The 24,002-nt window shown below is 45.0% G+C and overlaps 1 long non-coding RNA gene across 1 annotated transcript; it reads right to left on the bottom strand.

Moving 5' to 3' along the window:
- Window positions 1–51: 51 nt before the first annotated feature.
- On the bottom strand, window positions 52–22,236 carry LOC144502340 (uncharacterized). Its single transcript, XR_013499323.1, has 3 exons — window positions 22,203–22,236; window positions 1,686–1,771; window positions 52–463 (listed from the first exon to the last, which is right to left on the bottom strand). It is a non-coding gene; the product is annotated as an uncharacterized LOC144502340 (long non-coding RNA).
- Between the last annotated feature and the right edge of the window lie 1,766 nt (window positions 22,237–24,002).

Genomic DNA, 24,002 nt, shown 5'->3' with positions numbered 1-24,002 from the left:
TTTTTCTGCGCTCTTTCTAGTTTAATAATATCCTTTCTATAATAGGGTGACCAGAACTGCACACGGTATTCCAAGTGTGGCCTTACCAATGTCTTCCCAACTCCTGTATTCAATGTTCTGACCGATGAAACCAAGCATGCTGAATGTGAAGGCTTTGTTGAGATAAGAGATCTGAATGAGCACTGGCAAGGTAAAAATGTTGCAACATCTCATTATGAACATGATCATCTCCTTGCTGTTGACTGGCCAATATGACCAAGTGCTGTGTGACATGTGAGGACTCTCAGGTATTTGTGTCAAACCTGCAGAAAGCTGGGTGCTTGCCATCTCTTTATCTCCACCGGCCTGCCCTGCCGAGACTCCACTGATCTCCAGCAGCTCCTCCTCTGCTCTTGCGAGCTGTGACATGGAGAGACCCATCTCTTGTTCTCTGTCTTTCCCTTGTGTTCTGTGCTCTCTACTCCTGTAATGGAGGAAAAGAAAAGATCTATGAATGGGTGCAACAGCATGTGTTTATCCAATAGCTGGAGAGCATTTAGTGAGGGTGACTATCAAGGAATGACTATCAAGGAAAGAGGCAGCTCACCACTAAGGGCAATTAGGGAGAGGCAATAGATACTGGTCTAACCAGTGACACCCACATCCTGTGAAAGAACTAAAAAAACTTATCTTGCAAGTACGCCTATCCCTCTCTGTCTGTGTAATTCACGATTCCATGAGAATGAGGGTGAGTGTCAGTGGGGGAGGGACAGTTGGCTACGTGAAGAATTACACAGACAGAGAGGGATGGGCGTACTTGCAAGATAAGTTTTTTTAGTTCTTTCACAGGATGTGGGTGTCACTGGTTAGGCCAGTATCTATTGCCTCTCCCTAATTGCCCTTAGTGGTGAGCTGCCTCTTTGGCCCATGCAGTCTATGTGGTGTAGTTATACACCTACAGGAGGCAATGGCCCAGTGGTATTATCACTCGAATATTAATCCATAAACTCAGCTAATGATCCGGGGACCTGAGTTCAAATCCTGCCATGGCAGATGGTGGAATTTAAATTCAACTTTTTAAAAAGTCTGAAATTAAAAATCTGCTGAAGACCATGAATCGATTGTTGGAAAAAACCCCCATCAGGTTCACTAATGTCCTTTAGGGAAGGAAATTTTCTTGCCTGATCTGGCCTACATGTGATTCCAGAGCCACAGCAATGTGGTTGATCCTAAACTGCCCTTGGGTAACTAGGGATGGGCAATAAATGTTGGCCAGCCAGCGACACCCATGTCCCACGAATGAATAAAAAAATACCCACAGTGCTGTTAGGAAGGGTATGAGGAATGGTGTAATTAGGTGGCTTGAGAAAGCGAAGTGAGGGGTTGGGTGATGCACACAGCAGGACGAAGGTGAATGTGCCTATGCGCTCACCATTCTTATACTACTTAGCTCACAAAAGCACTTCTTCACTACATCCAGGAGTGTGCTCCATTCTTCTGCTGCTGACCCACCCGCCAACCTCAAATGAGGCCTCCATGCTTTTTGCCAGAGGTTTCTCCCCCCATTACTGGTTAATGGTATTGTCCTGTGGCTCCTCTCAGCTCGTAGCATCAGGGAGACGTCACTGGAACAGAGTGCGGCCTCTTCCACATCTCAAGTCCAACCTTCAATTTCCTCCCTCCTCCTCTTCAACTCTAACACTTACGCTTGCATCATTGGAAGTCTCTTTACAGTCTCCCTCTAAAGACAGGAGTTGAGATTACATCATGGGATCCCCCAACGTGCCACTACCTGGATGGAAAAAAAAGATAATTTTTTAGACTTCAATTGCATCAAGGAATATGGGGAGAAAGCGGAAATATGACATTGAGATAGCGGATCAGCCATAATCATGGTGAATGGTGGAGCAGGCTCAAGGGGCCGAATGGCCTACTCCTGCTCCAAGATTCTATGTTATTTTTTTCTGTGAAACCAGAAGTAAAATTAGAACAAGGATGACAGTGTTAAAAAGCCACTGACAAATGTGCTTTACACATTTCCAGCTTTCCCACACAATATTGAACAGCCATGTTCTCAGAACTTTCCCCAGATACGATGGGGGCCTAAATTTCTGTCTGTGAGTGTGCGGGGGTCTCATGCCACTGCATGTCTGGCAGCAGACAGGATTGCAAATGCTCAGAGTCATTCATTTAAAAACTTATCTTAATATCATAGAATCCCTACAATGTAGAAGGAGGCCATTCGGCCCATCGAGCCTGCACCGACAACAATCGCACCCAGGCCCGATCCCCGTAAACCTCTGTATTTATCCTGATAATCCCCCTGATACTAAGAGTCAATTTAGCGCGGCCAATCAACCTAACCTGCACATCTTTGGACCGTGGGAGAAAACCGGAGCGCCCGGAGGAAACGCATACAGACACGTGTGGAGAACGTGCAAACTCCGCACAGTGACCCAAGCTGGGAATCGAACCCAGGTCCCTGGTGCTGTGAGGCAGCAGTGCTAACCACCGTGCCTCCTATATTTACATCAGAATTCATAACTTTTGGGAATTTTTTTAAGCTTCTCCTGTACATATGGATTATATAAATGCTTTTTTGCACAACTGAAAGTGCATACAAAGATATGTAATTATCAGGTTAACATTTTGTGAAATTTGATGAAATATCTGCTGTGAATTTCAAGTCTCAATGAACCCTGAAGTGGCATCTGAGCGAATGGTGCCAGCAGTGATATGTCCTTTAGCTTGAAGCTGACTGAGTAAAACTAATGATTGTCTGCTGGAGGGGTCAGATTGGCACATTGGCACACAGTCAAAAAATCTTTCCTCCAATAGCATACTAGATACCATTGCCTACATTTTCCGGTACAATCGCTGTTGATTCCTAAATATCTCGAAAGGGGTGGAAAATCCATCACGAGTTATGTGTGTTTTGACTTTTTATTACATCATTCAATTGCAATATGAAAAATTAACCCACAGAAATCAGCACAAAGCAGATGTATCATGACTCACTGTCAACTGCGAGAGGATAGGAATAGCACAGCTGAGCAGACACCAGTGAATTAATAAATCAATGTAGCACCAACAAATACTGAATCAATAAACTTATTGATCAGCCAGTTAAAAAGGTAGCGCATGTGAATTTAGCAGTATTTTTTAAAGTTTATTTATCAGTCACAAGGAGGGCTTACATTAACACTGCAATGATGTTACTGTGAAATTCCCCTTGTTGCCACAGTCAGGTCAATGCACCTAACCAGCACATCTTTCAGAATGTAGGGGGAAACAAGAGCACCTGGAGGAAACCCACGCAGACACGGGGAGAACATGCAAACTCCACACAGACAGTGATCCAAGCTGGGAATCGAACCCAGGTCCCTGGCACTGTGAAGCAGCAGTGCTAACAACTGTGCTACCATGCCACCCCTAAGCCAGTGGGATTGTAGAATGATTGCAAGACAGAAATATAGCATCAGGTGCAACCTCTGACTCGAGTCCGCTACTGCCCTTATTAATGTTGTCATTTTGCTGTTAGAAGAATTTTTTTGCATTAATTCGCTGCTGCTCATATCCCCACTTATTGATCAATTTAGTACTGCAGTATTCTACAAGTACACTTGCTACATTTTTCATCAATATTCCCTTCATTGTCATCAGATAGAAGAATCAGGTCAGTGAAGCTTCAGTTTCTGTTGTATGGTGTGAAAAAGCACATATGCCGAAATTCTACCACCCCACCCACCATGCAATCGGGGCGAGGGGCAGAAAATGGAAATGTCCGTTGACCTTGGGCGGGATTTTCCGGTCTCGGGTCAAGTAAAGCTGTAAAATCCCAACCATATTGTCACATATTGTAACATATTTAAACAAATTGTTCTGGTCCTTTCTTCCCCGGAACTGTCAAGAAAAAGAAAGAAACATAAAACCATTTCATCAGGAAAAAGCTCCAGAGAACCTCGGCTCTTGCCAATTGTCAATCAAACACAGCTCCAAGACTTTGGGTCTCAACCTGATGTTGTCGCTTTATGGTACAGAGATTGAAGTTGACACCGCAGCATGACACTGAGGTACTGCTAGACTCTCAGAAGTGCTGTCGTTCAGATCTAATGCCAAATCATTTCCATATCTTGTCTGAAATGACCATTAACAAAACCTTGGAACTACCTCAACAACTAGCTGTAGAATTATTCCTGGTGTCCTAATTAATATCGATCTCTTAATTCACATCACTAAAATACAAGTTAGCTGATCTTATCACATTTCTTGCGGTGGGATTTTGATGAGTGCAAATCGCTGCTGTATTCAGGGTGTTTCTATGGCATCCATCCCAGTCTGCTCTTATAGACTGCACCAGCATCCCATCTCTCTAACAGATGTCTTCCCTGAAAGCATGTCAAGTTCAAGAATCTTTCTCAAGGTTTAGGTGTTTTCAATAAAGCCTCAGCAGAATTCACACGGCACGGTGCAGCTCAGAGGCACAGTGGCACAGTGGTTAGCACTGCTGCCTCACAGGACCTGGGTTAGATTCCCAGCTTGGGTCACTGCCTGTGTGGAGTTTGCACTTTCTCCCTATGTCTGTGTGGCTTTCTTCTGGGTGTGCCGGTTTCCTCCCACAATCCAAAGATGTGCGGGTTAGGTTGATTGGCCATGCTAAATTGACCCTAGTGTCAGGGGGATTAATAGGGTAAATATGTGGGGTTATGGGAATAGGACCTGGGTGGGATTGTGGTTGGTGCAGACTCAATGGGCTGAATGGTCTCCATCTGCACTGTATGGATTCTATTCTAATAATAGACGGTTATATTTTAACAATCTACGAAAATACTGAGCCAGCAGCAACATGCTCTTTTTGCATTATTCCTTTGTGCTACGTTTTCACAAAATATTTTCTACTTAACAAGCAATTTATTTGAAATTACTAAAGACATGAATAATGCACAAACAAATATGAAGCACTTTAGATGTGAGACGTAGAAGAATTCACCAGAAGGAAAAGATAATTAAAGAACATAACAAGGTTTTTGGGCGGGGGGGGCAGGGGGGGAAACAGCTGCCAGAGGTCAAAAGTTAAAAGTAACATTGTGGAGCAGTTTTGTGCTTTGGAACCATGTCCACTGGGCAGTGGTCAACCTCAAGCAAGAGAGAAGGAATTCCATCAATTCGTCATGGCAATGGAATGCTATTTGTATCAGTCTGGCTCTGAGAGAGAACCAAAATGGTAATACTTCATCGATAGGACATGCAGGTTTAAAAAATTGCTATTGATTAATGTAAATCTTCAAGGAGAATAGACGTTTATTATTAGTTTTAGTTTTGTAGTAAAATGATTTGCCATCTGGATTAAGCACATTCTGTTTTAGCACAATAGTGATTGCTATTCGACCAGCATGGACTCAATGAGCCAAAGCTCCTCCTCCTTTGTCATAAAGACTTTATGGACTGAATCGGACCTTTGGGAATAGTACTGGAGGTGGGAAGGTAATGGGTGACATGCCAATCTTCTTCCTGCCACCAAGCCACCTTGACAGTGGTGGGTGTGGTGACAGACAGCTCACCCGCCCAGAACCCATTGAACAACTTCAATAGCCATTTAAGGGTCTCTTCTACTGGAATTTTACCAGTGTTTTGCGGGTGAGGGGTTGCCTTATGGGAAGAATTCCAAATACACTAAGAGCCTATCATTTTGACACCAGGGTGGCACAGTGGCACAATGATTAGCACTGCTGCCTCACAGCCTCAGGTCACTGTCTATGTGGAGTTTGCACATTCACCCCATGTCTGCATGGGTTTCCTTCGGGTGCTCCGGTTTCCTCCCGCAGTCCAAAGATGTGCGGGTTAGTGGACTGGCCACGCTAAATTTCCCCCAGTGTCAGGTGATTAGCAAGCAATTCATTTGATATTACTAAATACAAGAATAATGCACAAACAAATATAGGGACACTTTAGATGGGAGATGTCGCAGAATTCACCAGAAGAAGTGTGAAGCAGATCAGGATTACTGTGAAGCAGACCGGGAGCAGTGTGCAGCAGGTCAGGATCACTGTGAACGGGAGGAGTGTGCAGCAGGTCAGGATCACTGTGAAACAGACCGGGAGGAGTGTGAGGCAGGTCAGGATCACTGTGAAACAGATCGGGAGGAGTGTGAAACAGGCTCAGGATCACTGTGAAACAGACCGGGAGCAGTGTGAAGAAGATCAGGATCACTGTTAAGCAGACTGGGAGTAGTGTGAAGCAGACTGGGAGCAGTGTGAAGCAGACTGGGAGTAGTGTGAAGCAGATCAGGATCACTGTGAAACAGACCGGGAGCAGTGTGAAGAAGATCAGGATCACTGTTAAGCAGACCGGGAGCAATGTGAAGCAGACTGGGAGCAGTGTGAAGCAGACCGGGAGCAGTGTGAGGCAGGTCAGGATCACTGTGAAGCAGACTGGGAGCAGTGTGAGGCACATCTAGATCACTGTGAGGCAGACCAGGAGCAGTGTGCAGCAGGTCAGGATCACTGTGAGGCAGACCGGGAGCAGTGTGCAGCAGGTCAGGGTCACTGTGAAGCAGACCAGGATCACTGTGAGGCAGACCGGGAGCAGTGTGCAGCAGGTCAGGGTCACTGTGAAGCAGACCAGGAGCAGTGTGGGGCAGACCGGGAGCAGTGTGAGGCAGGTCAGGGTCACTGTGAAGCAGACTGGGAGCAGTGTGAAGTAGACTGGGGGCAGTGTGAGGCAGACCGGGAGCTGTGTGAAGCAGACCGGGAGCAGTGTGAAGCAGACCAGGAGCAGTGTGAAGTAGACCGGGAGCAGTGTGAGGCAGACCGGGAGCTGTGTGAAGCAGACCGGGAGCAGTGTGAGGCAGGTCAGGATCACTGTGAAGCAGACCGGGAGCAGTGTGAAGCAGACCGGGAGCAGTGTGAGGCAGGTCAGGATCACTGTGAAGCAGACCGGGAGCAGTGTGAAGCAGACCAGGAGCAGTGTGAAGCAGACCGGGAGCAGTGTGAGGCAGGTCAGGATCACTGTGAAGCAGACCGGGAGCAGTGTGAAGCAGACCAGGAGCAGTGTGAAGCAGACCGGGAGCAGTGTGAGGCAGGTCAGGATCACTGTGAAGCAGACCGGGAGCAGTGTGAAGCAGACCCGAAGCAGTGTGAAGCAGACCGGGAGCAGTGTGAAGCAGACCGGGAGCAGTGTGAAGCAGACCGGGAGCAGTGTGAAGCAGACCGGGAGCAGTGTGAGGCAGGTCAGGATCACTGTGAAGCAGACCGGGAGCAGTGTGAAGCAGACCGGGAGCAGTGTGAAGCAGACCGGGAGCAGTGTGAGGCAGGTCAGGATCACTGTGAAGCAGACCGGGAGCAGTGTGAGGCAGGTCAGGATCACTGTGAAGCAGACCGGGAGCAGTGTGAGGCAGGTCAGGATCACTGTGAAGCAGACCGGGAGCAGTGTGAGGCAGGTCAGGATCACTGTGAAGCAGACCGGGAGCAGTGTGAGGCAGGTCAGGATCACTGTGAAGCAGACCGGGAGCAGTGTGAGGCAGGTCAGGATCACTGTGAAGCAGACCGGGAGCAGTGTGAGGCAGACCGGGAGCAGTGTGAGGCAAACTGAGAGGAGTGTGAGTGAGGCCACGATTACTGAAATAAGAGAAAAAAATAAAGCTATGAAATCACAATAAGGCTGTGGGTTGATTGATTGATGTGAAGTGCAGCTATGTTTCCCTCTCTCCAAAGTTAGGAAGTTCATCTCAGGAACTGGGAAATTAGATATGTGGTTTTTTTTATAGATTTAAGTAAAACTTTTGAATTCATCTTACACATATTTAGGCGACAACTGAATAACAGAGTGAGAAACATAGAAACTAGAAACAGGAATAGGCCATTTAGTCCTTTGAGCCTGCTCCACCCTTCATTTTGATCATGGCTGATCATCAAAATCAATATCCTGATCCCCCATGTAACCCCTGATCCCTTTAGCCCCAAGAGCTATATCTAATTTCTTCTTGAAATCAGACATCAAAAGCTGATGAGTCCTTTTTTAAGTCGTAACTTTTACTATCTAATAAATAGAGGAATGGCAGGGCAGCTTCTACCCCTGAAGTGCACAGCCTGGTCCATGTGGGTACTCCAGGGTATGTCCCGTGTCCTGGATAACCATCTGTGCAGGAAGTGTTGTCAGCTTCTGTTCTGGATTTCAGAGTCTGGCATCACTGTGGCACACCGGTGAAGTTGGGAGCTTTACAGTTGAGAGCTTAGTGCAAGCTCTGGTTCCCCACAACTTAAGGGTACACAGGGAGAGAGGAAATGGGTGAGCGCCAGACAGTCGAGAAGAAATAGGCTGGTAGTGCAGGAGTCCTGCGAGTGCATCTGTCTCTCCAACCAATATTCAGCACATACACTGATGAAAGTGATGGTTCATCTAGGGAGTGCAGCCACAGCCAACTCCATGGCACATGGCTACCTAAGCTGTACAGGGTTGGGGGAGGGGGGCAGATGAAGCCTGGAAGAGCAATAGTGTTAGAAAGTTCACTAGTTGAGAATCTTCAACATGGCACCAATTCCAATGTGGATTGATTATCACATACCACCTTGTCCCCTCCCTCTTCAGCTAATGAATCAGTTCCCCTCCATGTTGAACAACACGAGGAGGAAATGCTGGGAGTGGCAATTTACTCTGGGTTGGGGACTTTAATATCCATCACCAAGACTGGCACAGTTGCACCACTACTAATTGAACTGATCGAGTCCTAAAGGACATAGCTACTAGATTGGATCTGTGGCAGATGGTGAGGGAACCAACAGGAACCAACAATAGGGAAAAACTTACTTGACTCATCCTCAGAAACTTGCTTGTCACAAATGCATCTGTCTATGACAGTATCGGTTGTAGTGACCACCCATCTTTACATTGAGGATACCCTCCATCATGTTGTGTGGCACTACCACTGAATCTGATGGATAGATCATGACCCAGTAGATCCTCCACTTTACCATTATGACAAAGCCGGGATCGTTCCTGGTTCAATGAAGAGTGCAGGAAGGCATGCCACAACCCGTACCAGTTATAGCTAAAACCTGTGAAGTTACAGTAGAGGACTACTTGTGTGCCAAATAGCAGAAGTGGGTCGGATCTCAAACAATGACGAGACAGAGTACAGGAATGAGATAGAGAATCTGGTGAAATGGTGCAGCGACAATAACCCCTCCCTCAATGTCAACAAAACAAAGGAGATTGTTATCGACTTCAGGAAGCGTAGAGGAGAACATGCCCCAGTCTACATCAATGGGGACGAAGTAGAAATGGTCGAAAGCTTCAGGTTTTTAGGTGCCCAGATCACCAACAAACTGTCCTGGTCCCCCCACGCTGACACTGGAGTTAAGAAAGCCCACCAACACCTCTACTTTCTCAGAAGACTAAGGAAATTTGGCATGTCAGCTACAACTCTCACCAACTTTTACAGATGCACCATAGAAAGCATTATTTCTGACTGCATCACAGCTTGGTATGGCTCCTGCTCTGCCCAAGACCGCAAGAAACTGCAAAAGGTTGTGAATGTAGCCCAATTCATCATGCAAGCCAGCTTCCCATCCATTGACTCTTGTCTACACTTCCAGCTGCCTCGGCAAAGCAGCCAGCATAATTAAGGACCCCATGCACCCCGGACATTCTCCCTTCCATCGGGAAAATGATACAAAAGTCTGAGGTCACATACCAACCAACTCAAGATCAACTTCTTCCCTTCTGCCATCAGACTTTTGAATGGACCTATCTCACATTAAGTTGATCTTTCTCTCCACCCTAGCGATGACTGTAACACTAGATTCGGCACTCTCTCCCTTCCTTATCTATGAACGATATGCTTTGTCTGTATAGTATGAAAGAAACAATACTTTTCACTGTATACTAATACATGTGACAATAATAAATCAAATCAAATCAAATAAGCAGCATGCGATAGATAAAGCTAAATGATTCCACAGACAAGAGAGCAGACCTAAGCTCTGCAGTGCAGCCACACACATCCAGTTGTGAATGGTGGTGAACAATTAAACCATTCATTGGAGAGGAATGTTCCACAAATATCCCCATCCTCCATAATCGGTGAGCCCAGCACATCACTGCAAAAGACAAAGCTGAAGCATTTGCAACAATCTTCAGCCAGAATTGCTGAGTGGGTGATCTATCTTGGCCTCCTACAATGGTTCCTAGCATCAGAGATGCCAGTCTTTAGCCAATTCGATTCACTCCATGAATTGCCCTTGAGTTGTTTGCTAGACCATTTCTAGGGCCAGTTAAGAGTCAATGACATTGCTGTGGGTCTGTAGTCACATGTAGGCCAGACCAGGTAAGGATGGCAGATTTTTTTCCTGATGGTCATCAGTGAACGAAATGAGTTTTTGCAACAATTGATGATAGATTGATGGTCAACATTATTGAGATTAGCTTTATATTCTCCATTTACTAACTGAAATTAAATTCCACCAGCCGACGTGGTGAGATTTGAACCCATGTTTCCTGGGAATTAGCCTGGCTCCTATGGTTACTAGTCCAGTAACATTACACAATACCACTGTCTCCCATGGACTGCCCCAGGCTTTCCCACCGCAAATGAGGCAGTGGAGTAATATTTTCACCGGACTATTAATCCTGAGACGCAGGACAGGATCCAGGAACCAGGTTCAAATCCCACCATGGCAGATGGTGAAATTTGAATTCAATAAAAATCTGGAATTAAAAGCCTAATAACACGATTGCTGTAAAAACCCATCTGATTCACTAATGTCCTTTAGGGAAGGAAATCTGCCATCCTTACCTGGTCTGGCCTACATGTGACTCCAGAGCTACAGCAATGTGGTTGACTCTCAAATGCAGTTAGAGCAGTTAGGGATGGGCAATAATCACTGACCCAGCCAGCAATACTCACAACACGTAAAATGAATTTTAAAATGTAATATTGAGAATAGGTCAAGGATGGGCCAGAGGCAGATGGGAAGGCCATCTATAGTGGAACTTTTCAAGCATCCCCGCCTATAAACCCATTGGTGGGGGAACTTAAATTCTGCCCCATGTCTTTTCTTTAATGTTAAGAACCCCCTCTGTTCTTTCTCACCTCTCCTCTTCTTGTATCCAACATCATGCACCATCGCTGAATGGGAGTTGAAAACAAGGCCTCAAAGTGACACTGGATTGATTACCATACAATTTTCCTCCTTTCCCTATGGAGAAGCAGTTAGTCTCCATTGGCAACCGTTCACTCAGCTCAGCTGAAGCTGAGAGTTCAGTTGTCGAAGATTGTCGATAATGGTGATGGCTCCATGTGGTGTTTTGATGTGCACCTCACATTGTCCATTGTGTAAAAATCTTGAATGTTCCATATTTTTTAGCATTCAGAAAACCGTGTCCCAAAATTTATCTTATCATCTTTTAATCAGGAAACGTTAGCACAAATTCAATCACTAACCTTTACAGATGGATGGCATTATTCATGAGGAGCCTGTAAATGTGAGCAGCTGTTTGTAGATCAGTAATTGCTGCCCTGCAATGAAGCGTCGGCCAGCATTAATTGATGTCTACTGCCAGATATAGCCATCTGATAAAACTCATCAAAAAATCAACAGCAATTACATGTTTCAGTAACTAGGGCACTGGAAGTGTCTATATAGCTAAAGCCTGTCTGGCATTTGTTACAGACAGTGAACATGTCCTGATGGAGCAAGAGATCAAAACTTCACTGCTTCCATTTACAAATGCAGACACAGTTGAGCCCCATGTTAACAGAAACCAATTTCCCGGTTTCGAATTCATTCCATATTGGAAGGAAAATAACAGAAGGCCTTATGTAGATGAAAAATGTGCCATTTTTTCTAGTTAAATAACCTCTATCACAAACAATTAAGCACGTCACAAAAGCTCATGACAGATATCTCTTCCTGAAGGCAAAAGTTCATTTATTTGTTTATTAGTCACAAGTCAGGCTTACATTAACACTGCAATGACATTACTGTGAAATTCCCCTAGTCACCACAGTCCGGCACTTGTTCGGGCCAAAGCACCTAACCAGCACGTCTTTCAGACTGTGGGAGGAAACCGGAGCACCCAGAGGAAGTCAACGGGGACACGGGGAGAACGTGCAAACTCCACACAGGCAGTGACCCAAGCCGGGAATCGAACCAGGGTCCCTGGTGCTGTGAGGCAGCAGTGCTAACATCTGTGCTACTGTGCCTGCACATGCCAGTGGGAGAAAAACTGCAGCCGGAGTGAGTTTCAGCCTGAGTGAGGTCTTTGGGAATCTGGACCTGAGTGGGTAACTATTGGTAAGCGTTTCTCTTTTTTTTCTCTTTAAAAAGTCTAGTTTAAATTTCAATAAGCAACAGACCCTTTAGTACGTTAGAGTACTTTAGAGGGGTCAGTTTTTGTCCAATGTGTGCAGGAGGGTTTCCTGACACAGTATGTAGATAGGCCAACAAGAGGCGAAGCCACGTTGGATTTGGTACTGGGTAATGAACCAGACCAGTTGTTAGATTTGGAGGTAGTTGAGCACTTTGGTGATAGTGACCACAATTCGGTTACGTTTACTTTAGCGATGGAAAGGGATAGGTATAAACAGAAGGGCAAGAGTTATAGCTGGGGGAAAGGAAATTATGATGCAATTAGGCGAGATTTAGGATGCATAGGTTGGGAAGGAAACTGCAGGGGATGGACACAATTGAAATGTGGAGCTTGTTCAAGGAACAGCTACTGCGTTTCCTTGATAAGTATGTACCAGTCAGGCAGGGAGGAAGTGGTCATGCGAGGAACCGTGGTTTACTAAAGAAGTTGAATCTCTTGTGAAGAGGAAGAAGGATACTTATGTAAAGATGAGACGTGAAGGCTCAGTTAGGGCACTTGAGAGTTACAAGTTAGCCAGGAAGGACCTAAAGAGAGAGTTAAGAAGAGCCAGGAGGGGACATGAGAAGTCTTTGGCAGGTAGGATCAAGGAAAACCTTAAAGCTTTCTATAGGTATGTCAGGAATAAAAGAATGACTAGGGTAAGATTAGGGCCAGTCAAGGACAGTCGTGGGAAGTTGTGCGTGGAGCCTGAAGAGATAGGAGAGGCGCTAAATGAATATTTTTCGTCAGTATTCACGCAGGAAAAAGACAATGTTGTCGAGGAGAATATTGAGGTACAGGCTATTGGACTAGACAGGATTGAGGTTAATAAGGAGGAGGTGTTAGCAATTCTGGAAAGTGTGAAGATAGATAAGTCCCCTGGGCCGGATGAGATTTATCCTAGGATTCTCTGGGAGGCTAGGGAGGAGATTGCAGAGCCTTTGGCTTTGATCTTTATGTCGTCATTGTCTACAGGAATAGTGCCAGAAGACTGGAGGATAGCAAATGTTGTCCCCTTGTTCAAGAAGGGGAGTAGAGACAACCCTGGTAATTATAGACCAGTGAGCCTTACTTCTGTTCTGGGCAAAGTTTTGGAAAGTTTTATAAGAGATAGAATTTATAATCATCTAGAAAGGAATAATTTAATTAGGGATAGTCAACACGGTTTTGTGAAGGGTAGGTCATGCCTCACAAACCTTATTGAGTTCTTTGAGAAGGTGACCAAAGAGATGGATGAGGGTAAAGCAGTTGATGTGGTGTATATGGATTTCAGTAAAGCGTTTGACAAGGTTCCCCACGGTAAGCTATTGCAGAAGATACGGACGCATGGGATTGAGGGTGATTTAGCCGGTTTGGATCAGGAATTAGCTAGCTGTGAGAAGACAGAGGGTGGTGGTTGATGGGAAACGTTCATCCTGGAGTTCAGTCACTAGTGTACCACAAGGATCTGTTTTGGGGCCACTGCTGTTTGTCATTTTTATAAATGACCTGGATGAGGGCGTAGAAGGATGGGTTAGTAAATTTGTGGATGACGCTAAAGTCAGTGGAGTTGTGGACAGTGCGGAAGGTTGTTGCAGGTTACAGAGGGACATAGATAAGCTGCAGAGCTGGGCTGAGAGGTGGCAAATGGAGTTCAATGCGGAAAAGTGTGAGGTGATTCACTTTGGAAGGAGTAACAGGATTACAGAGTACTGGGCTAATGGTAAGATACTTGGTAGTGTGGATGAACAGAGAGATCTCGATGTCCATGTACATAGATCCCTGAAAGTTGGCACCCAGGTTGATAGGGTTGTTAAGAAGGCGTATGGAGTGTTAGCTTTTATTGGTAGAGGGATTGAATTTCAGAGCCAGGAGGTCGTGTTGCAGCTGTACAAAACTCTGGTGCGGCCGCACTTGGAGTATTGCATACAGTTCTGGTCGCCGCATTATAGGAAGGATGTGGAAGCATTGGAAAGGGTGCTGAGGAGATTTACTAGGATGTTGCCTGGTATGGTGGGAAGGTCTTATGAGGAAAGGCTGAGGGACTTGAGGTTGTTTTCATTAGAGAGAAGAAGGTTAAGAGGTGACTTAATAGAGGCATACAAGATGATCAGTGGATTAGATAGGGTGGATAGTGAGAGCCTTTTTCCTCGGATGGTGATAGCTAGCACAAGGGGACATAGCTTTAAATTGAGGGGTGATAGATATAGGACAGATGTCAGAGGTAGGTTCTTCACTCAGAGAGTAGTAAGGGCGTGGAATGTCCTGCCTGCAGCAGTAGTGGACTCGCCAACATCAAGGGCATTTAAATGGTCATTGGATGAACATATGGGTGATATTGGAATAGTGTAGGTTAGATGGGCTTTAGATTGGTTTCACTGGTCAGCGCAACATCGAGGGCCGAAGGGCCTGTACTGCGCTGTAATGTTCTATGTTCTAGACCCAGTTAGCTAAGTGGCAGTTATCTGTCAATCAATTGAAGCCTGATTAGGGCCTCAATAGGTGTGAACACTGAGGAATTTTATATTGGTGCGTCAGTCATCCCAGCTCATCTCAACTGTATATAAGGCAGTGGTTTTAGTAAGTGCACGACCAGTGAGCCTGCGCACGCCACTGGGAGAGAGACTGCAGTCGGAGTGAGTTTCAGCCTATGCGAGGGCATCAGGAATTTGGAGCTGAGAGGGAATTTGGTGCCGAGGGGAAAGAGGTGCTCATCTTCAAGGGAGGCGGACTTGCGAGAGAGACTCGAGGGCAAGTATGAGGTAGAAGGAAATTGAACCGTGCCGTCATAGGCAGCAAGTAAATGATTGGCTGGTGACTGGTAAGTAATTTTTTCTTTTCACTCTTGGCATTGTAGTTGTTATTGTTGTTGTACACAACAATAATATTTCCGTGTTATTTCTGTGGTCTATAAGTTGTAAAGGTTATATTCGGTAGTAACAAGGAGCAGGAAAGAAGGGCTCCAGAGAATTGGATAGAATCTGAAACAAAACATCTTTCAAAAGTTTAATTTATAGGGGTAAGACATGACAGGAGAGCTCCAAGCCGTGGTTTGCTCCTCTTGCTCCATGTGGCAGGCTGGGGACAGTTCCAGTCCCCTGGGTCGGCATGTGTGCAGGAAGTGTCTCCAGCTACAGCTCCTGGAAGCTTAAGTTTCAGAGCTGGTGCAGCGGCTGGAGACACTGTGGAGCATCCGCAAGTCAGAGAGTATCATGGATAGCGCGTATAGGGAGGTGGTCACACTGCAGGCTCAGACTCCGCAGGCAGGAAGGGAATGGGTGACCATTAGACAGAGCAAGAGAGAGAGGCAAGTAGTGTAGGAATTTCCTGTGGCCATTCCCCTGCAAAACAGATATACCGCTTTGGATACTGTTGAGGGAATTACCTCTCTGGGGAAAGCATGGTTCTGCTGCAGAGGAGAGGGGTAAAAAGTGTGCCAGTGCAATAGTTAAAAGGGATTCAATTGTAAGGCGTTTCTGTGGCCACAAATGAGACTCCAGATGGTATGTTGCCTCCCTGGTGCTCGGGTCAAGGGTGTCTCGGAGCGGCTGTAGGACATTCTGAAGGGGGAGGACGAACAGCCAGTGGTCGTAGTACACGTTGGTACAAACGACATAGGTAAAAAAAGGGATGAGGTCCTAAAAGCAGAATAGAGGGAGCTAGGAAGAAAGTTAAGAAATTGGACCTCAAAGGTAGTGATCTCAGGATTACTACCGGTGCCACGTGCTAGTCAGAGTAGAAATGAGAGGATATATCAGATAAATGCATGGCTGAAGAGATGGTGTCTGGGGAGGGTTTCAGATTCCTGGGGCAATGGGGCTGGTTCTGGGGGAGGTGGGACCTGCACAAATTGGACGGGTTACACCTGGGCAGGACTGGGACTGATGTCCTGAGGGAGGGTTTAATCTAATATGCCAGGGAGATACTATGTAAGGAGTCAGAGAAGGAGGGAGCAAGGACAAAAACAAGAGGTTGAAAAGGGAATAAGAAAAGTGATAGGCAGAGAAACAAAGGACAAAGTTCAAACAGGGCTATAGAGAGAAATACTGGGATCAAGACAAACAATGTTAAAAAGACAAGTTTAAAGGCTCTGTACCTTAGTGCATGGAGCATTTGCAATTAAGTGAATGAACTAATCGCGCAGATAGATATAAACGGGTATGATATAATTGGGATTACGGAGACATGGGTGACCAGGGGTGGGAATTGAATGTCCCAGGATATTCAATATTTAGGAAGGACAGGCATAAAGGAAAAGGTGGTGGAGTGGCACTGCTGGTTAAAGAGGCAATTAACACAATAGTGAGAAAGGATATTGGCTCTGACAACGTGGAGTCTGAATGGGTAGAGTTGAGAAATACCAAGGGGCAAAAAACATTAGTGGGTGTCATATACAGACCCCCAAACTGAAGTGGTGATGTTGGGAATGGCATTAAACACAAAATTAGAGATACATGTGATAAGGGAATATCGGTGATCATGGGTGATTTTAATCTGCACATAGATTGAGAAAATCAAATTAGCCTCAATGCCATAGAGGAGGAATTCTTGGAGTGTATACAGGATAGTTTTCTTAACCAATATGTGGAGGAACCAACTAGATAGCAGGCCATCTTAGACTGGATACTGTGTAATGAGAAGGGAATCATTGCCAATCTAGCTGTATGAGATCCCTTGGGGATGAGCCAACATAACATGATAGAATTTTTTATCAAGGTGGAGAGTGAAGTAGTTAATTTGGAGACTAGGGTGCTGAATCTTAATGAAGGAAACTATGAGAATATGAGGCGTGAGTCAGCCTTGATAGATTGGGGAGAGTTACTTAAAGGGATGACAGTGGATAGACAATGGCAAACATTCAAGGAATACATGGAGGATCTGCAGCAACTGTTTATTCCTGTCTGGCACAAAATCAGAATGGGTAAGAGGGCCAATCCATGGCTTACAAAGAAAATTAGAGAGAGTATCCGACCTAAGGAAGAAGCATACAGATTGGCCAAGAAAAATAATAGGTCTGAGGATTGGGAGCAGTTTAGAATTCAGCAAAGGACCAAGGGATTGATTAAAAAGTGGAATATACAGTGCAAAAGTAAGCTTGCAGGGAACATAAAGACTGACACTAAGAGTTTCTGTAGATATGTGAAGAGAAAAAGGTTGATGAAGACAAATGTAGATTCCCTACAGACAGAAACGGGGGACTGTATAACAGGGGACAAATAAATGGTCGAGCAACTGAATACACACTTTGGTTCTGTCTTCACAAAAGAGGACACAAATCAGATACCAGAAATGTTGGAGAATGCAAGATTTTGTGAGAGGGAAGAACTGAGGGAGATCAATATTAATAGAGAAATAGTACTGGGAAAGTTGATGGGAGTGATGGCGGATAAATCCCCAGGGTCTGATAAACTACATCCCAGAGTACTTAAGAAAATGGCTCCAGAATTACTGGATGCATTGGTGGTCATCTTCCAGGATTCTATAGACTCTGGAACAGTCCCCGCAGACTGGAGGATAACTAATGTCACTCCAATATTCAAAAAGGAAGGGAAAGAGCAAACAGGAAATTATAGAGCAGTAAGCTTAACATCGGTAGTGGAGAAAATCATAGAAATCATAGAAACCCTACAGTGCAGAAAGAGGCCATTTGGCCCATCGAGTCTGCACCGACCACAATCCCACCCAGGCCCTACCCCCATACCCATACATATTAACCCGCTAATCCCTCGAACCTGCAGATCTCAGTACACTAAGGGGCAATTTTAGCATGACCAATCAACCTAACCCGCACATCTTTGGATGCTCGAATCCATTATCAAGGACTTTATAGCAAAGCATTTAGAAAGCAGTGGCAGGATCAGACAGAGTCAGCATGGATTTATGAAGGGGAAATCATGTTTGACAAATATGTTGAAATTCTTTGAAGATGTAACTAATAGAGTTGACAAGGGTGAACCAGTAGATGTGATATATTTGGACTTTCAAAGCACTTGACAAAGTCCCGCACAAGAGATTATCATGCAAGATTAAAGCGCATGGGATTGGAGGAATTGTATTAAGATGGATAGATAACTGGTTGGCAGAGAGGAAACAAAGAGTAATAATTAATGGGTGCTTTTCAAATTAGCAGGCAGTAACTAGTAGAGTGCCACAGGGATCCATGCTGGGACCCCAGCTATTCATAATATATATCAATGATTTGAATGAGGGAACAAAATGTAACATCTCAAAATTTGCAGATGATACCAAGTTGGGTGGGAGGGTGAACTGTGACGAGGATGCAGAGATCATTCAGCATGATCTGGACAGGTTGGGTGAGTGGGCAAATCAATGGCAGATGCAGTATGATTTGGATAAGTGTGAGGTTATTCACTTTGGAAGCAAACACTTCCAAAGAAGGCAGATTACTACCTGAATGGCTGTAAATTAGGAAAGGGGAATGTGCAGTGGGACCTCCCTGAAGGTAAGCATGCAGGTGCAGCAGGCGGTAAAGAAGGCAAATGGCATGTTAGCCTTCATTGCAAGAGGTTTCGAATATAGGAGCAGAGATGTGTTGTTGCAATTATACAGGGCCTTGGTGAGGCCACACCTAGAATATTGTGTGCAGTTTTTGTCTCCTTTTCTGAGGAAGGATGTTCTTGCTCTCGAGGGAGTGCAGCGAAGGTTTATCTGGCTGACTCTGGGGATGGCGGGACTGATGTATGAGGAGAGATTGGCTAGGTTAGGATTGTTTTCACTGGAGTTCAGACGAATGAGGGGGGATCTCATAGAGACTTATAAAATTCTAACAGGACTAGACAGGGTAGATGCAGGGAGAATGTTCCCGATTGTGGGGGAGTCCAGAACCAGGGGTCACAGTCTGAGGATTCAGGGTAGACCATTTAGGACGGAGGTGAGGAGACATTTCTTCACCCAAAAAGTGGTGAGCCTGTGGAATTCATTACCACAGGAAATAGTTGATGCCAAAACATTGAATGCATTCAAGCGGCGGCTGGATATAGCACAGGGGGCAAATAGGATCAAAGGCTATGGGGAAAAAGCAGGATTAGGCTATTGAGTTGGATGATCAGCCATGATCTTAATGAATGGTGGAGCAGGCTCGAAGGGCCAAATGGCCTCCTCCTGCTCCTATCATCTATGTTTTTATGTTTCTATCTATGGGTCAGGATTTTAGTGCACAGCATGACTCTATCACAACCTCCCTTATGAAGCAGAGATAAGGAAGATCTCCGTGGACATGGCTAAGTAGTTGTGTCAGTCTCTGAAAGTGTAGCACTGTCTGGATTAGAGAAATCAACAAACGCCTGAACTGAAAGTACACATTCCTTTCTTTCCTCTCCCTGAACTCCTATTTCTAATCTCCAAAGTCATGACAACCATTGGCAAGCGCAGCGGAATGCTCATTCTGGATAGTGCGGTTAAAGCTGACATTGGCAATAGGTGGATGTAACAATGCTGTGGCTGGAGATATTTACAAAAGGAATTATTTATTGGAAAGAAGATATCAGTGATAAACAGAAGACCAATTGCAAAAGAGATCATGCAGCAAAAATTGTCCATAAAAGACAAGAGTGCAGCTTTCTCAAAAAGACAGCCAGGTTTAAGAATAGATGTTCCCGAGCAAACTGTATGGAATACACCATCAGTCTATTTAAACAGAGTTTAGAGAGCAGAGAAGTCAGGGGATTTATTAGGTAACTTATTCATACAAATCACTCTGAATATTGGGATTACATTCAGGCCTGAGCATACACAGCCTCATAACAAATCCTTTCTCCCCTTGAATCACTCAGCTCCTGACCTAATTTTTCCAAACATGGACAAAAGAGCTGAACTCCTGAGTGCGCCTGCCTTTGATATCAAGGCAGCATTTGACTGATGTGGCAGCAAGAAGCCACACCAAAACTGGAGTCAACTGGAATCAATGGAGAAAACTCCCCGTGGTTGGAGTCATATCCAGCACAAGAGAAGGCAGTATGGCTGTTGGAGGTTCAATCATCTCAGCTCCAGGACATCACTGCAGGAGTTCCTCAGGGTAGTGTTCTAGACCCAACTACCTCCAACTACTTCATCAATGACCTTCCTTCCATCATTAGGTCAGAAGGATGTTCGTGATGATCGCACAATGTTCAGCACCACTTGCAACTCCTCAGGTACTGAAGCAATTCATGTCCAAATGCAGCAAGACCTGGACAATATCCACGCTTGGGCTGACAAATGCCAAGTAACATTCATACCACAAGAGTCCAGGCAGTGACCAGTTTCAACAAGACAAAATCTAATCTAATCCTCTTACATTCAATGGCATCACCATCACTGAACTTCCCCAATATCAACACCCTGGGGGTTCGTTACCACAAACTGGACTGATCTAGCCACAAAAATACTGTGGCTACAAGAGCAGGCCAAAGACTGGGAATCCTGTGGCAGGTAACTCAACACCTAACTCCCCAAAACCTGCCCACCATCTACAAGGCACAAGTATAGAATGTGATGGAATACTCTCCACTTGCCTGGATGAGTGCACCTTCCACAACACTAAAGAACCTCGACATCATCCAGGACAAATCAGCCCGTTTGATTGGCACCCCATGCACAAATATTCACTCCATCCACCACTGACTCAAACAGTGGCAGCTATGTGTCCCACCTGCAAGATGTTCTGCAGGTAGTACAGAGATGGTACTCATGATCCTGGCTTGGAAGTATATTGCTAATCCTTCACTATCACTGGTTAGATTTCTGGAGCACCGCCGCCTGAAATTCTCCAAGTCAGTCACCAACCTGACTTGGGAAATATGTCACCGTTCCTTCACTATTGCTGAGTTAAAATCCTGGAACTCCCTCCCTAACAGCGCAGTGGGTGTGCCTACTCTACATGGACAGCAGTTATTCAATATGATAACTCATTATCACCTTCTCAATTGAGGACAATTAGGGATGGGCAATATATACTGTCCGAGCAAGTGAGACTCGCATCCTATAAATGAGTAAAAAACACCAAATGGAGAGTTAGGCTCAGCTGGAGGGAATGAATGAACTGAGTCTTCCGAGACCATATAGAGCTTCAACAAAAACGGCTTTACTCAACATGCATGAGGGAGAGCAGTACTCGGAGCTGTAATTCCAGCTTGTTCCCGAGCTACTCTACCCATCATAGGTGCTTACATTCTTACATGTTTTCGCGTTACAAAGCATTACATTTTGATTAGGTCATCATATTGTTACTTTAGATTTGTTAGGGTTCTGTTTTGATCACATTCTGTTGATCCATTGTCCTGTGTGCTTTATCTTTAATTATTTTCTGAACATATCCTGTCTACCTCTTTGCAATATCAAAGCACTGTTGTTATCAAGCAGATTTCAATGATGTGTTAACTGTCTTGATACTTGACTAGTTTTCCAGAGGCACAATGGCTCCTTTAGACATTGTGGACTTTCAATAAGTGGTATCAATTCTATTCCTGTTGCTGTAACCTCAGAAAGATCTCACCAGGGATGTGACTGTTTCGTGCCGTCTGGGATGTAGTTATTTGTAATTTGTCATGTGTCTGCCTGCAGTGAGTTTGGATACTACAGTCAGGCTGTCTGTTTAACCCTTTCCATTCTTTACTCTCCTGCTGCAGCCCATACTCTCTGGGTTGCCCTGGTGGGTCCCAGTGTCCCTGGAGGGAGGGAGGGGGGAACCTGTCCATGGGAGGATCCTGATGTCCATTTGGGGGTCTTTAAAAAGGGCACCCAGATCTCAGATTCCTGGCATTGCCAGCATTTTCTAGGCCCTGCACCTCCACCTGGCAGTCTGAACCTCACCAGCACTCTAAAATTCACAAAGTGTCTTTTAATAAGGTGAAAAAAGGTATCTGTAAAGCCAATGAGTTTCACACAGCTTTTCTCACCTGATCCAACACTGTGCAGTTTTGGGAAGATTGCACCCTGCATGTCTGCTCCAGTTAAGTTTCTGGTTAAGGTTAACCCCCAGGATGTTGATGGTGAGATATTCAGCAATGGTAATACCATTAAACACCAGGGGAGATGGTTAGATTCTCTCTTGTTAGAGACAGTCACTGGCATGTGTGTGGAGAAATGTTCCTTGTCATTTATCAGCCCAGCTCTTGCTGCATGCAGTATGGAATGCTTCAATATCTGAAGAATTGTGATTGATTAAACACTGTGCCGCCATTAGCAACCATCCCCACTTATAACATGAGGTTGGATGAAAGGTCATTGAAGAAGAAGGTGATGATGTTTGGGCCTAGTACATGAGGCTGAGGAGCTTTGAGTATAAAAATTGGCAGGTCATGTTGCAGCTGTACAAAACCTTAGTTAGGCCTCATTTAGAATATTGCGTACAATTGTGGTCGCCACACTACCAGAAGGATGTGGATGCTTTGGAGAGGGTCCAGAAGAAGTTTACCAGGATGTTTCTTGGTCTGGAGGGTATTAGCTATAAGGAGAGGTTGAATAAACTCGGTTTGGTCTCACTGGAACGACGAAGATTGAGGAGTGACCTGATAGAGACTATTAGTGGCATAGACAGAGTGGATAATCAGATGCTCTTTCCTAGGATAGAAAAGTCAAGTACTAGGGGACATAGGTTTAAGGTGCGTGAGGAAATGTTTAGAGGAGATGTGCGAGGCATGTTTTTACACCTCCTGGGGAGGTGGAGGGAGCAGGTGCGATAGCAGCATTTAAGGGGCAACTTGACGAATACATGAATAGGATGGGAATGGAAGGATACAGATTCCGTAAGTGCATACGATTTTAGTTTAGGCAGGCATCATGATCGGCGCAGGCTTGGAGGGCCGAGGGGCCTGTTCCTATGCTACACTGTTCTTTGTTGTTTTGCAGCAATATCCTGGGTCTGAGATGATTGGCTTCCAACAGCCGCGACCACCTTCCTTTGAATTGGGTGTGACTCCAAACAACGGAGAGCTCTCCCAGTGCTTTTCATTGACTTCAGTTTTACTGAGACTCTGTCAAAACTCAGTCAGATGCTGTTTTGATGTCAAGGGCTTTCACTCTAACATGATCACCGACTGGACCATTAAGCCAAGAAATCTAAATCAATCCTAGAAAGATTGGATGGATAAATAACAGAACATATGCCAAGATCAAATACTTGCAAATTTTCAACCCCGAACGTTTTTTAGACTGATACCAACTTCCTCTTCCTGCCGTTACGTAAAGCAGGTGGCAACTGTTTTTATGCAGCAAAAATTAGACACAGATCCCAGAGAGGAGCAAGGACATGTAACACGGGCAATTTGAATTCACTGAGGAGATTATAAAACTAACTAATAATTAGATTCAAAGTCAGATCGTTCTGATATTTGCAATTGGGATACAACATACATTCATCATGTTATCTCACTTGTCAAGGAACTTAACTCTGTTCTGTTTCTAATTAAATTCCAGGATAGAAATGACCCAGTGGTCCAATAATTTGACGTGGAACAGTTGGCTGCGGTTAAATGGCTGCAATTTCTCCCCGGTATTCTTAGTGGTCTGGCAGGGGGGAAACATTCAGCAGAGGCAGTACGCGACATGGGGCAAAAGTAAAATCAGAGGGCAAAACAGGTCTCCTCTTGGCAGCCATTGTTCCAAGCTATCCTCTATCTGAATATGTTTGGCTGAGTTTTTAAATAGGTTTATTTAAAAGATAAAACGAAACAACATTTGACTTTACTTCTACGTCA

This window comes from Mustelus asterias, chromosome 1, assembly GCF_964213995.1.
Source record: "Mustelus asterias chromosome 1, sMusAst1.hap1.1, whole genome shotgun sequence".
Classification (NCBI taxonomy): domain Eukaryota; kingdom Metazoa; phylum Chordata; class Chondrichthyes; order Carcharhiniformes; family Triakidae; genus Mustelus; species Mustelus asterias.
The sequence above is the reverse complement of the archived record's forward strand: the minus strand, read 5'-3'. Positions and strand labels throughout refer to the sequence as shown.